Genomic DNA, 20715 nt, shown 5'->3' with positions numbered 1-20715 from the left:
TTTATATAACATAATGAAACCGGATGTATGCTCAGCATATGTAATAGGCTGTTGAAGAGGTCCATTTCTCTTGTGTCAGAATTACTGCTAAAGACCCCAAGGGAGAACTGGATGTCACTGAAAATAGCAAAGAAAGGACCTCCAAAAATTCTCTCCTCCATAAGACAAATGATCACACTGGCAAAATACGGTCAGAATCAACTTTTTCAGAACTCTGACAATGAACCAAAGGATCGCAGCGATCCAAGAGCATTTTTTCAAGGAAAATGACTTCACGTTCGTAAGAACAGTGAGCTTTGTGGCATTTCGATTTGCACTGTTCGTATTCCTGCCTCTTTAGCCTCGAACAGCCCGCAAGCATGGGAAAAAACAGCATCCTGGTAGCTACAGTAGGTGGCGGCTACAGTAGGGGGAAGAAGAGACTTACATCTCCTTCAGAGCCTCATTCCCATGGAACTATTTGACCTGTCTGTTCTTTGCCTAGAAGACCCCACTCGTGTGGCTGTCTATATTTGCCCTGACTCAGAGCTCATGTAGTGCTAACAGTCTTCACACTGGGGGTGTTAGAGGCATTTGGTGAACATCTCAGCTACTTCAGGCAGTAGGTAACAGTTGGGGCATATAACAGGCTAACTAAAAAAAAAAAAAAGCTTTAAAGGAAAAGATAGAGAATGAGATGTCCTTAGGGAGATTGGAAAGATTCCAACATATTACTGGGAATCTGGAGAGCTACATACAGGTGTAAAGTTGTGTGCATGCCCAGGGTGCTGCTCAAAAAGGACCTGAGAAGAGGCACTAAACTCTCACCTCTGGCCAACCTTGAGGTTCTATGCACACTTTACAAATAATCCAGTTCTTACAAACACACTGTGAATAGGTACGGGAGATATTCATGGTCTTTTTTAAGATTAGAAGGATCATGAAGCTTAGAGAGACTTCCCCAGGTTCCCCCAGCTGGTGAATGGCTGAGCGAGGACTGTGAATCCAGCCTTCTAACTGAAAAGCATACTCTCTTTCCAGTAAATTGCACGATTTCATACTTAGTCCAATTCCTGCATCTGTCATCCAAAACATTTTCCAAAATGCTGTTTTTATCTGTTACTATTTCATGCGTTATGAGAGGATAGTACTTGTGAGCAAGAAAGAACACTCTAGGTTTCCCAAGTGCTGGATCGGGTCTCTGGTGGTCGTGGAGGGGGCAGTGCTACGTTCCCTCCCCTGGAGGACCTGGAGACGTGTGTTTGGACTGGCCAGGAGCAGAGGCAATGGGCTGCGACAGGGAAATGAAGACCCTGCAAATGTCATCTAAGAAGTTTCTTCCACTCGGGCTAGTATCAGAAGGAGTAAGTCGGTTGGTGACCTGACAACAAGCTCGAGAAGAGAAATGCTGGAATCTTTTTCAAATTTACCTTCATAAAAATCAAAAGTCCCTCCAGAGATTGCCAGATTTACATTCACATACGTGGCGCTGGAGGATGACGGACGTGACAATATTTGTGTAAAAGCCTTTGGAATCCTGATCACATCCTAGGGAAAGTACATGCTTCTTTGGATTTTTAAATCTTCGAGCATCTACCATTATGTGAGGCCAGCTCTTATTTACACAAAGGATCGCTTTCCAACCTTCTGTCCAGTCGGGATTCCCGAAGCGCTGCATTACATTGTTTTATCATGTGGTCATGTGTTTTGGGTTACCCTAGTCAGAAACTGCAGCTGTAGGAAAGAACTGTGTACCCCAGTCTACTTTAAACTTAATAAAATCTTCCACATGGAAAATAAATTAAACCATCCTATTGTGGCACATGTTTACTGTGATGACGGGGAAGTGGGGGGGCTTGGATTTCTGTGTTTTTGGTTTAGGACATCGGAGCCCCCTGGCAAGTTGTCCTCTGCACAGGAAATCCACTAGGACCTCAGTATTCAAAGATTAGAGTGACTAAGTAGGTCTCTGGGGGAGAGGAACGTGGAGGCCAAAGTGATTGAGAGGCTCTATCCTGACTCCTTTCCTTCTCAAAGCTGGTCAAATCCGTGAGGTCCCACTCTGAACCGCCACCTACCCAGATAGTTCGTCACTGACCCCTGAATTGCTTAGAACTGGAAATGTTTTTATTAAAATAGATTGGGAACTCACAGATTCCCTGAACCTTAAATCTCGAATCTGCCTTCAGGGTAGATTTGGTTAAAATAAGAAAGGGATAGAAGAGATTTTTCCAAGGAACAAATAATCAGGTCCTAATGTAGTGTTTTCATGGATCATCCAAGCCACTTTCATAAGTTTTGTGTGCCTCGTATGGGCTCTCAAGTAGGATTTCTTTAGTAATTCAAGGGGCTTTGACCCTATCTTCTTCCTCATAGTAAGGAAAAGAGTTTGCTATGAAAGACTTTTCCCTCATCCTCTGTTAATGTGTGTACGCGCGTGCACACACACACACACCCCACCACCACCACCACCACCACCACCACCACCAAAGCTCAGATGCCTGGAGGAGTGACTTCCTGGGGAAACTTCCATGAAGTTATCTATCTCCTCAGAGATCCTGAGGACCGTAACCCAAACACACTCACACATATGTTTACCTATGCAAGATGCTTTTATTTGTGTTCTTTATGTGGTATTATACTTTAAAACCTGGGATGGTATAGATATGGATGAAAAATAGGAGTGAAATGCACGAAATCTCTTAAAATACTGATCACCGGCTGAGTCTTAGGTAACGCTACTCCATTCATATTTCTAGGATGAGTTAGTCTGTGTTCCAAGAAGTGAGTGTATGTCCCAGCTGAAAAGGGGACAAAGGGAGCAGTAAAAGGAATTGAGAGAAAAATCCTTTGACAAGACAGTTATTACCTTGATGGATGTGGAATATAGGACATGGAAGGCCTGAGGCACCTTTGAATTTCTACTGTCTTTCTACTGTCCCTTTTCTCCTGGGAGTGCATTCTGCTGTGCACGTCAAAGCATCCCTGATCTACTCACCAGGAAATACGTAAAAAGATTACCAGTCGCTTTTTACCACAGGCAATTGATTATGTTAGAACATCTGAAAACTTGATGTGTCTAATGCCTATACTTAAGGACAAACAAAATTGCAAATTAGTTCTTCAATGCCATGAGAGTAAAATTCACACACTTAAAAACACATTTAACTCTTTTCATTCTAAATGTACCCATAGTTACATTTTGTATTTTCTTGGCCATTGGCCAAAGAAAGTAACAATCTCTTTCACGAAATACTTTTTCCAATGTTAAATTAAGGCAAGCATCAAAGCAACTCAAAGGTGTTTGATGAGATCACAAGGGGCCAAAGGAAACCTTGGTTGGTGTCACTTTGGTGTACATGTATGCACGTGCACGCGCACGCACAGACACACATAGACACGCACACACACACACTCTCACTCACATAAAACTTGTCACTGCTCAGACCCTCTAGACTCATGGAACTCTATTTTTGAGGAATGGATTTGCAGAGGAATCTTGGCCACTGTCCTGTATGAAGCGAAGGCACAGGAATTAGAGCGCTGCCTCACGGACCGTCTCAGATTCCCTGCAGCTTCTAGCTGGAACTGGAATGTTCCTTCCAAACCACGAGGGGATTGCTACTCCACCCAGATTCTGCTGGATTATGTGATTCTTGGCACCTTAATTATGCTCAAAACTTCACACCATCCTGAAAATTCATTTCAGAGTTCAGAGCTGGGTTGTCCCGTATATGGTTGCTGACAGTCCCTAACAAGGGTCATAAACTATTAAATAGTTTAGAGCTGTGATCACGAAGCCTGTTTGATTATGCAAGCCTGGGAGTAATAATAAATGCACAAGGATTCTAAATATATGCACATCAATTTATAAATCATAGACATGGATCAGGAGCCAATACATTTTGCGTATTAAAAAACATACATAATGGAATAAAGATGAAGTAACTAAATAGTATGTTTAAATGTGTTGCTCAGTGTGGTGGCTTCACCCTATCTGTACTGGGAGTTGTGGTCAGTACATGTTTCACATGAATTTCTTGATAATGTTACATATTTGTGGCTGAGTTATCTTTGGCTATGAACAGAGTCATAATATGGCCAATGATGGGCCACCTGGATGAGGAAAAGTGTCGCTTCCGACTTATTCATATTATTGACCTGAGATTACAATAATAGTATTACCTCAACTCATGGTATCCTTACAGACAACTTTTAAAGCCATTGATCCACTACGTGAGGTTTATTCTAGTTAAAATCAGATAGTATAATCTCTAAATTTACTTAACAGGATTTTTATAAAATGCAATACATTGCAATATTCCAGAGTAAAGGTGACTATCTGTCATATGGACCGAGTATATGGTGCCAATGTAAAAATGTAAATATTACCAAATTGTAATTTTTTTATTTTCTAGGTAAAATGAAATACAAATAGAAGTTCTAATATTTTCTCCCTGTTCTCCCATTGATTAACTTGCTCCCCCTCGGCAGTGTATACACTACCGAGGAGATGAGGACAGGGGCCATAGGGATCGGGGCTTTTAAGAACGTACAACATGAACTGCTTATCATCAAATGTCTCCTCTCCAGGGACCTCTTCCCTTAGAGTAGCTTCCCCTTTGGCACAAACACAGCCCAGCATATTACCATCAGCATAGGATTTACCCTTCTAGGAATTATGCTGCTTGTGTATATGTTGGCTCGCTTATTGATTGGTGTATTATTTCCCTCTCATCCTCCATTAGGATGTAAACACCCCCAAAATAGGTGCCCTGTCTTTCTGTACCACCCTTGCCCCTTGACCTGGAAATAAATTACCCTTTTGATTAACAGGAGTTTTATTGGTAGCTACTTACTTCACTGTCGTCAATTCAGCGACACAGCCATGAATGATACCTTTACGGCGCCTTCTTCAAATCTTCCAATTTCCTTCGCAGTTATTAAAATGCATAATCACATATGATGGTTGGCTTGTGAACTTGGGGAAGGATTCCTAGCTTCCACCACAGAAACCAAAAAATTTTTCAAGTTCCTATCTTGTAGAAAGCCAAACCCAGAACTGCTTAAGTAAAAATTACATGTAGTCTCAAAAATGTATTTCCTCTGTATTAATTTTGAAGATGAAAAGATATAAACTATGAAATTATTTCATGGAGCTTTCCAAATCACAAAATCACATCTGAAATGTAAACGTTTTTAATAATTTCTACTGAAATATTTACATGTATAAAATGGTATGTAATGGATAGGGGACTATTTTTTGAGCACTCTCTCTATATCAGTAATTTCACCCGTATTAGTAATGTCAAATTCAGAAATTAAAACCCTTTGAACTGGTTGTTTTTTATCCTCATTTGACATTTAAAAACATCAAGGCAACAGAATGTGTCTAGGGTTTTTTTATGGCTCTAGAGAAAACTAAAAATATTTATAACATAGTCTTTATTTTCACCATTTTTCATTATTTATAACAGCAAAGGCAAACATTTCTAACAATTCATAATTAAATAATTATGTAACAGGTGTTGTAGTAGACAGACTCATGGCCCACGAAGATGTCTGCATCCTAATCTCTGGAATCTATGAGTATGTGATCTTACATGGCAAAAGAGACTTTGCAGATGTGATTTAGTTAAGCATCTTCAGATGGAAAGATGATCCCGGATTATTCCAGATTGGTTCAATGTAATTGAAGGGTCCTGTACGTGAAACAGGGAGGCAGGAGAGGCAAAGAAGGAGGCGTGAGGATGGAAGCAGTGTTAGAGTGATATGATGTGAGACTCAGCCCGCCATCGCTAGCTTCAAAACGGGAAAAGGGGCCGTGAGCCAAGGAATGCAGGCGGCCTCCAGAAGCTGGAAGGGACAACCAAACAAATTCTCCCCAGAACCTCCAGAAAGAACACAGCCCTGCTGACACCTTGTATTTAGTCAAGTGAAACCCACTCGGGACTTCTGATCTCCAGAACTGTAAAATAATAAGCTGGCTTTGTTTTAAGCCACAAAATTTGTGGTAATTTGTCATAGCAGCCATGGGAAACCAACACAGCTATCTTTCTAGAATACGCACTTTTAAGAATTCATCGGTTCTTCTGTGTGGCCTCGCACATTTAGTGCATGACAAATTTTGATGCTTTCGACAATATAGTTTAGTTAGAGCTCTTGAAATCTGAGCTTTGACCACATTAGAGAGTCATTTTAAATCATACACATTGGGTAATAATGCCAAGTCTTTGTGGGTGATTGTTTCTAATTCTAAGTTCATATGCAAAAAGACACCTATTTGACACAAAATGATAGTTATAAACCATTTGAGTATTCAGTCCAAGCCTCCGATTTCTTGGAAACTGAGAAATTATACCATACTCTGTAAGGAGCGTTTGCTCAGCAAATGTTGTCGGTAACACAAAAGACACGGGTGTCCAGGTGGTGATCTTTGGACCTACAGATCTTCCCTGGTTTCAGAGTCTGATACTTGGCTACTGCCTATTCCTGTAATGGAACTGATGGTATCCTATATCCAGCATTGTTTCTCAAATAGAAGTATGAATAATAGCCTAGGAAATGTACCATTAGCTGGAACTGGAAAGAATCATAATACTTGAAGAGTGTTCGCACTCTTGGTGGACTATGATTTTCCATTAATCAAGTCAAGTGCTGCTACCCAGTCTTCACTACGGAGTACACTGGAAAGCAAGATCCACCAGTAAAATGCTTTAAGAATAACCCATATGGAAACCATTGGCAATAACACATCCGGCATATGGCAAGTGAAATGTATACATATAAAAATAAGAACTGTAAACATCGCAAACTATTTTAATAGTGAAATCATATTTTTCCCACCACTACCTCCCCAACAAAAACACAGCAAAGCGTCCCCGATCCCGACCCCTCTACCATGCAAGTCTCAAGCAGAAATGTGAAGTGTGCAATAATGGCAAAGCTCAGTCATTATACCAACAGGAAGCAGATGACACACTCAAATGGATTTACATAAAGAGTGATTAGTGAACTTTTTACCGAGGGTTGGACAGGGTTGAAGGACTGATGGAGGGATAGCAGAGCACCAAGAAGGGACAGGGGAAGAGAACGTTCTTTGTGGCACCAGAGTAAGCTAGAGCTGTGGAAGTGGGGTGACCTGACAGGAGCTGCGCCTGCAGCAGAACGCAACCACTGGCAGAACCACAGCAGGGAGGAAGTGGGCAGGGTAATTACCATGACCTCTTCTTCCGCCCACCCATCTGTCTATTGCCAGATCTTGGCCAAACCCAATCAAATTGCAGCTGGTTAGTGGTGTGGATGAGACAGTCCATGGAGGTCTCCCTCGAGAACAAACTGGACAAAGAAAGGTGAGAATGGATGGAACATAGACACCGGCTAGTGAAGTTTTTCATTTCAGCAAATATTTTAATGGTTACTTACATGAACCGTGCTGCGAGAGATTCGTGTGATGAAAGTGGTTTAGTTTACCTTACAAAATTCAGAGACAGCCAGGGGAAGACACACAAGTAAATGACAATATGATGGCAATGGTAATATGGTACAACAAGAACAGAGTATTATAGAAACAGTTAAAGGAGCAAGCCCATGCATAAGGGGTTAGCGAAGGCTTCTGAAAGGGAGTCAAGTCTAAACCAAAACATGAAGCATTCATTGGTCATCCCTAACTCTCCATGAGAGCTGTTCTAGGGGCTTCACCCATTGTAGCACATTTAACCCTTCCAAGGACACTACGAGTCTAGTTCTAACATAGATGTGACTTGCCCATCAGCACACAGCTTGAATTGGTGAATTCAGGTATCTAACTCCAGAGCTGCCTTCTTAACCATGACCCTAGAGGTAAGGAAAGATCTGGATAGTGGGGAAAGCCCAAGCTAAGGCCTTGAGAGATCACAGTCTGTTCAGAAAACTAAAATTTAATCCGGCTCATACAGAGAAGGGAAAGGAGCCGCGTGAATTAGAGAAAGAGGATTAGAGGCTGTAGATGCGAGAAGAGATCAGGCAGGACTGCATACACAACGGAGCAGTTTTGGTTTCAATCTAAGAACAATGGGAAACTTCTGGAGTGTTTTACCCAAGCAAAACAATGCCCGGATTTTTACTTTTAAAAGATCATTCTAGCTGTAGTAGAGAGAAGGTCTTGAAGTGAGTCAAGACGTGAGCTAAATAAGATAGTTTAGAGACTACTGCACAAAAACCTACTTTATAGCCCATCACTTTCAATCCTAGAAATGAAACTTACATCCACTTAAAGTCTTGTATGTGAATGTTCATAGCAACTTTATTCAAAGTAACCCAATAGTGAAAACAGCTCTAATATCCATCAGTGGATAAACTGACAAACAATATGTAGTCTGTCCATACAATTAAATATTATTCAGCCATAGAAAAATGAAGTAGTAATTTATGCTACAACATGGATGAGCCTTGAGGACAGCTAAGTGAAAGAAGCTAATTACAAAAAGTCGCATATTTTATGGTTTCATTTATATGAAATATCTAGAAAAGGCAAATCTATTGAGAAAAAGATTAGCGGGTGGAAGCAAAGATTAACTGTAAATAGCAAAGAGGGTTCTCTGGGGTGATGGAAATGTTCTAAAACTGGATTATAGTAGTTGTAAGACTCAGTAAACTTACTAAAAACTATTGAAATGTACACATAAACAGGGTGAATCTTGTGACATGTAAATTATAACTCAATAACTTTTACTAAAACAAAACAAAACAAACAGGCTGTTGTGATAATGCAAGAGAAACAAGATGGCGGCCTGAACTAAAATAGGGGTGGTGGGAATGCAAAGTCAAGAAGTGATTGAAACCGGTAATGCCACCTCTGGTTAGGAGAGATGACTGGAAAATTTGGCACCTTGACCAAGAGGCTCTGAGAAAGGGACTATGGTTCTTTCGCTGTCCTGGTGTTGGCTCTTGGCTTTGTTGGAAGACAGAGATATTCTGGTTTGGAAGGAAGATTACCCACAAGGCAATGCCTTTAGATTGAGCAGGAGTTTTCTGCTGATGATAATGCGGAGAATTCTTACATATAACTTTTCTGGCATCAGAAGGAGATCTTTGAGAGTTAGCGCAATATTTTGGACTAAACTCTAAGAAGCCACTAAGAACAAGCGCGGCACAATGTCTATGTGGATGACTGTCATCATATACGTCCATTAACATTCCAAAACAAGAATGAAGATATCTGGGTTCTTGAGTTAATACCCTTTTGCACATCGAGTATAGTGACATTCGGTATCCCTTGAGGAATGTCTGACTGGTGAAGTCCCCTAATGTAGCTTTAGAGCCAAGAAAATGTCAATGATCTTTCTGCTTTCCCATCAAGCCACAATAAAATCCAGGCCCTGATTAGTTGTTTGGGTGACACCTAGTCTTGTTTTGATGGACTTTGGTAAAACAAGTAAGAAGATCCATCTTTCCCAGGCCCGTGAAATGCATGTAATGGTAAGAAAATTGGGTTAGACTGCATTTCTCCTGCCAGGACGTAGAGTTCTCCGTGTAGCTCAATACCCCCTGAGGGATGTTCGAACCTTTCAGCATATGGTTAGTTAATCTCTCTTATTCTGGGTTATCAGTGGGTCAGCTGAAAGGTCAGAAGCCACAGCAAAAACATGAGAAGTCTGAGTTTGGAGTTCTGCATTGTAGGATGACTTTTAAAAACTTGGGATGGAGGTGGGGGTAGTCTAGGGCAGGGTAAGAAGGGGAATTTCCTGCTCTATTTCAGTAGTTTTTTCTCTGTGTTGCCTTTTCTCTTCTAAGAGTTTGAAATTATCTGCCTCTGATATAAAATTTGCTCTAGGTATGTACATCTCGGGCAGCTGGTAGGCAGATGTAACGAAGAGCTGCCCCACGGATGTGTTCTCAGCATATCGCTGATTTGGAGCCGAGACCTGGGACACTTGATTTAAAGCCAAATATTTCTTCTGGTTACAATACCTTGAGGGAGATTATCTGAACCAACAATATAAGCTAAGAATTCTGTGCAGAGAAGGATAAGTGTCAGACTCTGAAACTTGGCACGCTAATGTGGTTTTAGCTGTGAGGCTTAACCTGGGCAAGTTAGGGTGGCAAGGAGGAAGCTTTTGTATTAACGGTTGATCAATGCACCTTCTCTATAATATCACATGCTATTCCTGTACCCTTAAAACTCATCCACGGAGCACCTGAGAAGATTCCTTGTTTACAGAAGATTTTTTTAAGTACTAATAAGCAAAATGTAATATTTCAACAAAATCGCTATTAAAGAGGACTCTAATGTCCTCCCATGGGGCATAAGGAGCAAACAAAATAAAGGGCCGGAGATGTCTACAGCTAAAAATAGAGCCGCCACAAAAGATTTTTTTAAAGTTCTACTTCGTAATGAAAATAAAGTCATGTCCTGCCTCCCTTTTACTAATAAAAATTAAGAGATGACATATTGAAGAAATAGGGCCTCGTTTCTTTCTTGTCCTTTTAGTTCTTTACAAGTCTTCAAGTCACATCGTAGAGTTTGATAATAACAAGACTTTCTTCAGCCTGGGAACTTGGGAAGCAAGTGAGCAAACTGAATTCTGTACTGGCTGATAGCACTGACTGTTGTGTAAGCTAAAATTGGATTACTGGATCATCATTAAGAGAAAAGATTTAAGAAGCAGATGGAAGACAACCCAGATTTCTCATGCTGTGCCGAGGACCTGGCAGCTTGAAATAACATATCGTCGTTCCAAATAAACTTATTAGAGAATTACCGAGAGATAATAAGCATAGAATGTTATGTTCTGGTTTTGAGAAGACTTTGTCGACAATAGTATTTGCAAATCTAGACACAGAAACAAACTTGAGTCACAGTGAGCAAACACTCGAGAGTCACTCGGAGAGCTTTTCTTTTTGTGTAGAAGCACAATTGTTTGTATTTCTTTGTTTAAACCATCCCTGCCCACTTACTGCATGATGTTTTTGTGGAATTTCGGACTTCATTTTACTCACAGGGAGCATCGGCGGAAATATATATGTTTTGGTAGCAAATTCAGGACTTAACGCCACTTCTTTCTGAGGGGACGAGAGGTTCCTCAGTTTATTTCTGGGCTGAAATACTAGCCTTTAGCATTTGTAGCTGTTTCTCTTAAGCAATAGGTGTTTTTGGAAGCCTTAGTTTCCCCAAAGAAAAACAACTGATTCCTAGAGCACCGAAAGCAGAACGCAAACATTGCTACCACTCATATGGAAAACGTAGTGAAACATGATTAAAGTCTCATTTGAATGTAGGCAAGAGAGATTGTTTATTTGGGAGATTCTATTGGGAAAGAAGATACAGATGAGCACTTAACGTTCATGAGATTTTTTGTAAATGGCTATCGATAGCAAGACAGTGAAATGCATCATGTTTAATATCTGTTCCAGTTTTAAAAGTAGCCTATATAGGAGCACATTCTTTTTGAAGTAACTCTGCCAGATCCCAAGAGAGTTAGGTGAGAATCAAACTTTAAACTTTAGTTATTCTGATGAGGGGGAAAAAAAAAAAAACCTATCTATATGGCCAGAATTTAAACTGGATGGACGGGTGGGAATATAAATTGGTTCAGCCACCGATTTGGGGGGTGGGGGATGGGAGGAAACAGTATGAAGATTCCTCAAAAAATTAAAAATAGAGCTGCCATACAACCCGGCAGTCCCACTTCTGAGTATATATCCAAAGGAAACGAAAACAGGATTTCAAAGAGATATCTGCATTCCCACGTTCACTGGAGCATTATTCATAGTAGCCCAGATATGGAGACAACCTGTGTCTGACGACAGATGAATGGATAAAGAAGATCTAATTTATGTATATGTATATATACACACACACATACGATGGAATATTATTCAGCCACGAGAAAGAAAATACTCCCGTTTTCAATAGCATAGATGTACCTTGAGGGCATTATGCTTAGTGAGATAAGCCAGATGGCGAATGATAGTATATGATGGTATTGCTTATATGTGGAATCCAAAAAAGCTTGGCTTATGAAAACAGAGAGTAGAATGCTGGTTACCAGGGGCTGTGGAGTGGGGGAATTGGGGAGATGTAGTTTAAGGGCACAAACTTGCAACCGGTAGATAAGTAAGTCCCGGAGATGTAACACACAGCACAATCATTATAGTCATTAATACTGTATTATAAACTACAAGGTTACTGAGAGGCTCAATCTTAATTGTCCTCACCACAAGGAAATGATAGAGTTCCAGTCACAGAGGAGAGACCGCCACAGTTGTCACCACATCGAGTATTTCTGGCTCTTTTCTCTTCACTTTAAATTCAGATGTCTTTTATGAATAATCAAAAGCAGCAAAAGCCAATGCTATGAGACCAATGTTTTAAAACCAGAAAAAGGGATGAAAAAGAAGTTTGAGCCTACACAGTTTCAAGACTGTATTATTCAAAGCTTATCTAAAACTGGTACTGATGTTGAAGCAGTAGCAGTTTCTTGATGCTTCTGAAGCAAAACTTGATTACCACAATATGCAGAAACGCCCTTTGACATCCTGGTGGCCAGCAGAATGCTGGCCGCAGGTGGTATGCTGGCAGATGACATGATGCGTACAGATGTCTGTGTGTTAACAGCACAAGACCTAGAAGGCATGCAAGCATTTGCTCAGGTCTTTAAAAAGTTAATCAGGCGCTACAAATACCTGGAGAAAGGTTTTGAAGATCAAGTACAAAAGCTACAGCTGTTCTAAAAGGTTTTTCCGAGTCGGAGAGAAACAAGCTGGCTATGTGTACTGGTGTTCTTCTGGCTAATGGAACGCTTGATGCATCCGTTCTCCATAGCATTTAGAATGAGAATTTGGTTAAGGAACGGGTTTCAGCAGCTTTTGCTATGAAACTCTTTAAATCATGGGGGAATGAAAAGGATATCAGTGCAGTAGCTGCAGGTCTTTGGAAATTCGGCATGGATAACAGACTGATGGAACTTTTTTCCTGCCAAAAAACAAAGCGTTGAACACTTCACAAAGTACTTCACGCGGGCAGGCTTGAAAGAGCTTTCAGAATACGTTTGGAATCAGCAAACCATAGGAGCTCGTAAGGAACTCCAGAAAGAACTTCAAGAACAGATGTCCCAGGGCGATCCATTTAAGGATATAATTTTGTATGTCAAGGAGGAGATGAAAAAAAGCGACAACATCGCAGAACTCATTGTCATCGGAACAGCATGGGAATAGCACCGTGACATGAGATGAAAGCGAGGAGCTTGTAGCACAGCCAGCCAGCAAGCGCTTGAAGCAATGCAGCCTTCTACTTGACGCCTTTACTATACTTAAGGTCAATCTGAGCTGACTCCCTTCCCAGAGATTCAGGACCATTGCTATGACAACATTCATTTCATGAGAGCCTTCCAGAAGATAGTGGTGCTTTTTATAAAGCCGAAGTCCTGAGTGAAGAGCCCATTCTGAAGTGGTATAAAGACACACATGTTGCAAAGGGGAAAAGCGTCTTCCTTGGGCAAATGAAAAAGTTTGTAGAGCGGCTCAAAAATGCCAAAGAAGAATCTGAGTCTGAAGCTGAAGAACGTGACTGAATTTTGAAACTCCACCCTCGGTAAAGCAAGCAGGAGCTGTAGCTAAAATGTCATGTCTCGCGTGTTCTGGTTCTCTTGCATCTTGCTACCTCCCTACATCACGCATCATGTAAGGGCTTTCATGGCAAATTTTATTTTTACTATGGTTACCGGAAATGTTGAGTTTCATTTCTAAAACCGTGTTTTAAGTAGCTACAGGAGTTATAGATCTGAATCTGTTGTTGCATTAGTCTTTTCAAATATCTCCTACCTCCTGTATTGTCTACCGTCATAATGTAATTTAAAGCCTTCCACAGTGAACAGTTCACTTTTTCCCTGTGTTTTCTATATAAACAGTTTTCAAGGTATGATTTGGTTAAAAATAATTTGTTATCAACGTTCCATTTGCAAATTAAACTGTAAGAGTATCCCAGGTCTCAAAGGCAGTGATCTGTGTGATAATTTGCTGTGCCAAAGCCCTCCTCATCGAGGAGAATGTCATGCACAATAATTGGGTTCATTAACATGGACCATTGCTCACATGATAATATTTTCTTGCATTTTTAACTCCAGCTGTCCTTGAGCTCAATTCTTTGCTCTCTGGTTTTCATTCCTTAGTGAAGCCATGGAGAACAAGCTTAAAAGTGAGGTCTTCGGGAAATCGTATGTGGCAGAGGTGGTGGGAAGGAAAAAGTTGAGCCTTTTCTCATTGAGAAACTTCTGCATTTGGTTTCTATCTCTCCAGTCAAAACAAATGGGTATTCTTTTCATACCATTTTCAACTGTACCTTAGAAATGTCTTGTCATTTAACAAATATAACGCTGGTCATACACTTAGATCGATAGGAAAAGACTCACAAAATAGTGTGAATAAAAGAAATGACTGTAAACCCGGTAAATTGTTGAAAATGTTAAGTGATCAGCATGTTCGAATCGGGACTGCAAATATAACTCCTATCGGCTTAGAGTATTCGATATAAAGAATGGGGTGCTGTAATAATGCTTTATTCACACTTCGCCATATAGGACCAGCTTCATTCTCTTAGTATATTCACCAATGACTCCAGGTCTGGATTAACATAACCCTAGTTGACTTTTTTTTTTTTTTTAATGGCCACGAGCCAACTATCTCTTCTATACAACTGATCCATTTCTTTTACTGGCTGCCTTTTAATTTTCATCTTTCTTTTCTTGCTGCCAGTCATCTATATAAGTAGTCAGGAGAAAACAAAATGTGAGCATGCTTTTCGGTGGAAAGAGTTCATGTTCAAAGTAAACACTTTGTAAGTTTTTTTGATTGGTGGGAGAAATTAGTTTGGAATAATGTCACGAGAGACTGAGTGGAAATTGCCCCTTGTCAAAGGTGTCATTTTTATGAGCCAAGAATAGGTTTTTAAAAGTTCACCTGGAGGGAATAACGTGTAGTATAATTTGAAATAAAGGTATATAGTAACCTTAGGAAGAAGAGCATTATTACGATACCATTGTGAATGAGATAAAATTGTTAAATGAATAACTTTGATAAAGTTTTCATACACAGGCAAACTCTATTCACCAGGTTTCTATATAGTGAGATGCTTTTACTTTGTAATTTGTAGTCCTCAAATGACTTTTTTTTTTTTTAATTAAGTCCATCCTGACGCTTAGGTCATATAGGTCATTCTTTTTTAAGTTTTCATTTTTTTTGTAAATTCCATGTTAATGCCTAGCGGTAACTGTATGTTATGAGTTCAGACGTCTCTGCTATATAAGCATTAAATAATTGTGCTTTTCGTCCTCATGACTCCCAAACTGTGAACACCTACACAGAATTCTGACATAACAGAAACTACATGAACATTTCTACAACCAAATCATTGCTACCGCCATTCAAAGTGTACCCTTTTTTATTATATACTGTGTGTAGTGAAAGCGTGAGTAGTCTTCTAGAACTAGATTACGATCTTTGATCATAGTTTTCTTCTTCATAATGACTAAGTAGTGTTTACTTACTACGCTATTATAATAAATGGGTAAATCTCCTGTGACAGTATAAAGAAAGGGAATGCTTTCTGAAAAGACAGCAGATTTTCATTTTGAATTTTAAGTGGTAATTTTGGAACTCAGTTGCCTGTGCCAACCTATGGCCTCAGATATGTAATACTAAATACAGACGTTAAAATTGTACTTGTAATTTATGTTTGGATGACTATTAATTGATTTTCCTAACTTGGCGTCAGTTTTTAAGGATACATTTCCTCTTAGATGCCATAATTAAATGTGTTTAGAGCTGATCATAAATTTCTTAATCTTAATTATTCTGGGAGTATTGTCCTAGAGATATTTATTATGCTGTTCTTATGAAAACTCCAAATATCAAAAATCGCCACATGATATATTGACATTGAATAATGATGGCGATGAGAGGCAATGCATGTGACCGTGAGATTTACTTCTAATTCGGTGTTTCTCAAAGCTCATTATCACCCTGCCCCAGGAAGCCTTTGTAGACTTTTCTAATAACACCCCAATAAATTTAAATATAGACTTTAAAAAATGATAATTATGTGATATGATAGAGGTGTTAGCTAATGTTGTAGTGGTAATCATATCGTACTATATAAATGTATCAAATCAACACATAGCGGCTCAAAAATGCCAAAGAAGAATCTGAGTCTGAAGCCGAAGAACGTGACTGAATTTTGAAACTCCACCCTCGGTAAAGCAAGCAGGAGCTGTAGATAAAATGTCATGTCTCGCGTGTCCTGGTTCTCTTGCATCTTGCTACCTCCCTACATCACGCATCATGTAAGGGCTTTCATGGCAAATTTTATTTTTACTGTGGTTACCGGAAATGTTGAGTTTCATTTCTAAAACCGTGTTTTAAGTAGCTACAGGAGTTATAGATCTGAATCTGTTGTTGCATTAGTCTTTTCAAATATCTCCTACCTCCTGTATTGTCTACCGTCATAATGTAATTTAAAGCCTTCCACAGTGAACAGTTCACTTTTTCCCTGTGTTTTCTATATAAACAGTTTTCAAGGTATGATTTGGTTAAAAATAATTTGTTATCAACGTTCCATTTGCAAATTAAACTGTAAGAGTATCCCAGGTCTCAAAGGCAGTGATCTGTGTGATAATTTGCTGTGCCAAAGCCCTCCTCATCGAGGAGAATGTCATGCACAATAATTGGGTTCATTAACATGGACCATTGCTCACATGATAATATTTTCTTGCATTTTTAACTCCAGCTGTCCTTGAGCTCAATTCTTTGCTCTCTGGTTTTCATTCCTTAGTGAAGCCATGGAGAACAAGCTTAAAAGTGAGGTCTTCGGGAAATCGTATGTGGCAGAGGTGGTGGGAAGGAAAAAGTTGAGCCTTTTCTCATTGAGAAACTTCTGCATTTGGTTTCTATCTCTCCAGTCAAAACAAATGGGTATTCTTTTCATACCATTTTCAACTGTACCTTAGAAATGTCTTGTCATTTAACAAATATAACGCTGGTCATACACTTAGATCGATAGGAAAAGACTCACAAAATAGTGTGAATAAAAGAAATGACTGTAAACCCGGTAAATTGTTGAAAATGTTAAGTGATCAGCATGTTCGAATCGGGACTGCAAATATAACTCCTATCGGCTTAGAGTATTCGATATAAAGAATGGGGTGCTGTAATAATGCTTTATTCACACTTCGCCATATAGGACCAGCTTCATTCTCTTAGTATATTCACCAATGACTCCAGGTCTGGATTAACATAACCCTAGTTGACTTTTTTTTTTTTTTTAATGGCCACGAGCCAACTATCTCTTCTATACAACTGATCCATTTCTTTTACTGGCTGCCTTTTAATTTTCATCTTTCTTTTCTTGCTGCCAGTCATCTATATAAGTAGTCAGGAGAAAACAAAATGTGAGCATGCTTTTCGGTGGAAAGAGTTCATGTTCAAAGTAAACACTTTGTAAGTTTTTTTGATTGGTGGGAGAAATTAGTTTGGAATAATGTCACGAGAGACTGAGTGGAAATTGCCCCTTGTCAAAGGTGTCATTTTTATGAGCCAAGAATAGGTTTTTAAAAGTTCACCTGGAGGGAATAACGTGTAGTATAATTTGAAATAAAGGTATATAGTAACCTTAGGAAGAAGAGCATTATTACGATACCATTGTGAATGAGATAAAATTGTTAAATGAATAACTTTGATAAAGTTTTCATACACAGGCAAACTCTATTCACCAGGTTTCTATATAGTGAGATGCTTTTACTTTGTAATTTGTAGTCCTCAAATGACTTTTTTTTTTTTTAATTAAGTCCATCCTGACGCTTAGGTCATATAGGTCATTCTTTTTTAAGTTTTCATTTTTTTTGTAAATTCCATGTTAATGCCTAGCGGTAACTGTATGTTATGAGTTCAGACGTCTCTGCTATATAAGCATTAAATAATTGTGCTTTTCGTCCTCATGACTCCCAAACTGTGAACACCTACACAGAATTCTGACATAACAGAAACTACATGAACATTTCTACAACCAAATCATTGCTACCGCCATTCAAAGTGTACCCTTTTTTATTATATACTGTGTGTAGTGAAAGCGTGAGTAGTCTTCTAGAACTAGATTACGATCTTTGATCATAGTTTTCTTCTTCATAATGACTAAGTAGTGTTTACTTACTACGCTATTATAATAAATGGGTAAATCTCCTGTGACAGTATAAAGAAAGGGAATGCTTTCTGAAAAGACAGCAGATTTTCATTTTGAATTTTAAGTGGTAATTTTGGAACTCAGTTGCCTGTGCCAACCTATGGCCTCAGATATGTAATACTAAATACAGACGTTAAAATTGTACTTGTAATTTATGTTTGGATGACTATTAATTGATTTTCCTAACTTGGCGTCAGTTTTTAAGGATACATTTCCTCTTAGATGCCATAATTAAATGTGTTTAGAGCTGATCATAAATTTCTTAATCTTAATTATTCTGGGAGTATTGTCCTAGAGATATTTATTATGCTGTTCTTATGAAAACTCCAAATATCAAAAATCGCCACATGATATATTGACATTGAATAATGATGGCGATGAGAGGCAATGCATGTGACCGAGAGATTTACTTCTAATTCGGTGTTTCTCAAAGCTCATTATCACCCTGCCCCAGGAAGCCTTTGTAGACTTTTCTAATAACACCCCAATAAATTTAAATATAGACTTTAAAAAATGATAATTATGTGATATGATAGAGGTGTTAGCTAATGTTGTAGTGGTAATCATATCGTACTATATAAATGTATCATATCAACACATTTTACACCTTAGACTTATACAATGTTATATGTCAGTTATATCTCGATTAAAAATAAAAAGTAAACTGGGCGGAGAGATTAGACTAGGTCATTGGTTAATTTCAGGATACCTTGTAAAGAAGAGGCCCGGCGCCGACTAAGATGGAAAGGAAGGTCAATGTCCCGAGTCCCATCCAGATAAAGGTTGACAGCTGCAATCGAGTCCAGGTCATGGGGTTACAGCTCCCCACTGAAAGAGCCGCAAACATGCTCCTCATTCTTCTACACCAGTGGTTCTTAAGCGGGGCACCTGAGTCCCCCAGGTGGCGTGTGGCAATGAATGGAGACATTTCTGGTTGCCACGACCTGGGAAAAGGTGACTGGCATCTAATGGGTAGAAACCAAGGATGCTGTCAAATATCCCAAAAGGCCCAAGACAGCCCCCCACAGCCAAGAATGATCCACCCCAAATGTCAATAGTGATGGAGTCAAGAAACCCTGTTACACAGCCATGACCGTGAGGGGCTGTGATGTGAGGTCAGTGTAACAAAATTCTAGAAATGTTACCAAGATATTAGCTAGATCATTAAAAATCAGATCAAGACCTCATTACTATACTCCCTGCTCTGGACTGAATTGTGTCCCCCCACCTCCCTCCACCAAATTCATATATTGATGCCCTACCCCCCCCCAATGTGATGATATTTGGATATGTGGCCTTTGGGAGGATATTAGATTTACATGAGGTCATGATGGGGGGGACCCCTGTGATGGGATTAGTGCCTTTGTAGCTGGCGACCAGAGAACTCAATCTCTCTCAAGCATGCGAGCACACTGTGAGAAGGCAGCCATCTGTAAACAAGCATGAGGATTGTCCCCAGAACCTGACCATGCCAGAACCCTGATCTTGGACTTCCGGCCTCCAGAACTGTGAGGAAATAGATTTCTGTTATTTAAGTCACCTAGTCTGTGGTATTTTTAATGGCATCCCGAGCTGACATAAGACACTCCTCAAACTGAGGAATATGCAACCAGGACCCATTTCAGAATTTAATTCGCAATTTCAGTCAAACTACCAAGTTGATCATCAGTTAACATTTAGTAACTTGACAGTTGTCTCGTATGTGTGGCAATAGTGTTGTCTGATTTGTTTTACTTAGTAAAATGCATGACATATCCTTCATAACCTTAATTATCGTTCAGGTTTAATAGTGTGATTCTCGTATCAGTCATTTATTCATTTGTTCATTTATTCATTCAGTAAATAAGTAAGCATTAGTTGAATATCAAGTAAGAACATTTTCTGCCTAAGTCCTCAGTATTTTTACCAAATAATTTTTTATAACTGATACAGATGATATTCCAATGCTCTGTATATGTACAGGCTAAGTTAAAGATGTTATATATTTCTAAACAACTCTATATCAAAAACCTTAAGAATCGTACTTAAAAAAATTACCATACATATTCACAAAATTCACAGGTTATGAATTAGTCGTATGAGATATCATGTGTTTGTTTTTTAATCTAGGCATTTCAGATACAGCAATATATTGAATTCTAGAAATAATCTTTAATATTATTTTATAATCCACGGGACACTCTGGTTTTAGACAGTCTCGTGACTTTTCTGTTGGATGACGCAGGAGATGCATATTTATGGCCCTTTGCAAAACATTGCAAACATGGAGACTTTAGGAGTCAGGCTACCTGCCACAGGCCAACACCATTTTCTGGCTTCACTTAACTACAAGGGGCTGGGAAATGTTGTTTAGTTTTGTGCCCAGGAGGGCTGGGTAAGCATATGTCAGTGTTTCTGCCAGGATATCATTTCAATATCTGAGGAAAATGTGATGGGGCTTGAAATAGGATAGTATTTAAAATCAGCTGTGTAAATCGTGAAATGGATTCTCTTTATATTGTGACAGGGAGAAATTTACATTTTTT

The 20715-nt window shown here is 39.3% G+C and overlaps 1 protein-coding gene and 1 pseudogene across 1 annotated transcript in view; both read left to right on the top strand.

The window, feature by feature from the left end:
* MID1 (midline 1) overlaps positions 1-20715 on the top strand; it is a 582697-nt gene that overhangs the window by 209145 nt on the left and 352837 nt on the right. The window lies entirely within an intron of this gene.
* On the top strand, positions 12183-13591 carry LOC105294037 (annotated as a pseudogene).

The sequence above is a fragment of the Pteropus vampyrus genome, unplaced genomic scaffold, assembly GCF_000151845.1.
Source record: "Pteropus vampyrus isolate Shadow unplaced genomic scaffold, Pvam_2.0 Scaffold81, whole genome shotgun sequence".
NCBI lineage: Eukaryota > Metazoa > Chordata > Mammalia > Chiroptera > Pteropodidae > Pteropus > Pteropus vampyrus.
Note: the sequence above shows the minus strand (reverse complement) of the source record. Positions and strands in the feature narration are given on the sequence as shown.